This window comes from Chiloscyllium plagiosum, unplaced genomic scaffold (genome assembly GCF_004010195.1).
Source record: "Chiloscyllium plagiosum isolate BGI_BamShark_2017 unplaced genomic scaffold, ASM401019v2 scaf_6797, whole genome shotgun sequence".
NCBI classification, from domain to species: Eukaryota; Metazoa; Chordata; class Chondrichthyes; order Orectolobiformes; family Hemiscylliidae; genus Chiloscyllium; species Chiloscyllium plagiosum.
In genome coordinates, this window is record NW_025202279.1 from 1 (window position 1) to 1,296 (window position 1,296).

A 1,296-nucleotide genomic window follows, 5' to 3' on the forward strand; every position below is an offset into this window, starting at 1 on the left:
AACTGGCTACCGTCACTGGTCTGACCTACATGTTACTCCAGATCCTCAGCAATGGTAGATTCTCAAATGCCCTTTGAAATGGCGAACATCAACCATTCAGTTATAACACTACAAGATCTCAAAGAAATGAAACCAGATAGACCTGAGCACTGGCAGCCGACAGCACATTGAAGTACAGTGGTTCAGAAAGTTCCCCAACAGCTTCTCAAGAGCAAATAGGAAAGAGAAATAAACTCTGGCCCAGCCAACATCAAACATATCCCATTCATAAAAGAAAGAAGATGGCCACACTGAGGAAAAGATAGAGGGGACAGAACTCACTTCAAACACGGACATAGATATATGTCCACACGTGCATTGAACTCGGGAATATGGGAGCAGGTGAAAAATAAATTAAAATAATGTCGCATTTTATTTCCATCCCAGCTGATTATCAATAATCCCTTTGTTTATGTCGTCTATCTCTCTATTTCCCCGTATACTTATCTCACCCCACCAACATACATTACATTAATTCCCAGCTGCTTTCGGATCTGATACATGGTCAGTGGACTCAAAATGTTAACTTTGTTTTTCTCTCGACACAGGCTGCCAAACCTGCTCCATTTCCCCTGCACTCTGCTTCTTTTTGTTTCAGGCTTCCAGTATCTTCCATTGTTTGATTTAACATTTTTTTCCTTATTTAATGGGACATAGGCCCTTCGAATCCACACTGACCCACTGAAAAGCATTGCACCCAGACCCACCTCATGCCTACTCCTGCATTTCCCATGGCTAAGCCGACTACGAATCTATCCCTGCATCTCACATCGCTAATACACCGAGCTGCACACGATTGTTGGGACTGTGGGAGGAACCTGGAGCACCCGGAGGAAACCCTTGCGGACCCGAGCAGAATGTGAAAATTCAAAATAAAATGTCCTGAGGGCAGAAGCAAACTGGGTCCCTGCTACTATGACACAGCCATGCTAACCACTGAGACACTATGCCCCCCTCCCCCCACCGCCAAACCGGGTCGCCAGTACTGTGATACAGCCGTGCTAACCACTGAGACACCATGCACCCCCTCCCCCTACCCCTCATACCGGGTCCCTAATACTTAGAGACAGCCGTGATAACCACTGAGACACCATGCCCCCTCCCCATCCCCCAAACCGGGTCCCTGGTACTATGAGGCAGCCGTGCTAACCACGGAGACACTGTGCACCATCCCCCTCCCCCTATCCCCCAGTCCGAGTCCCTGGTACTGTGAAACAGCCATGCTAACCACTGAGACACCATGCCCCCCTCCCCCAC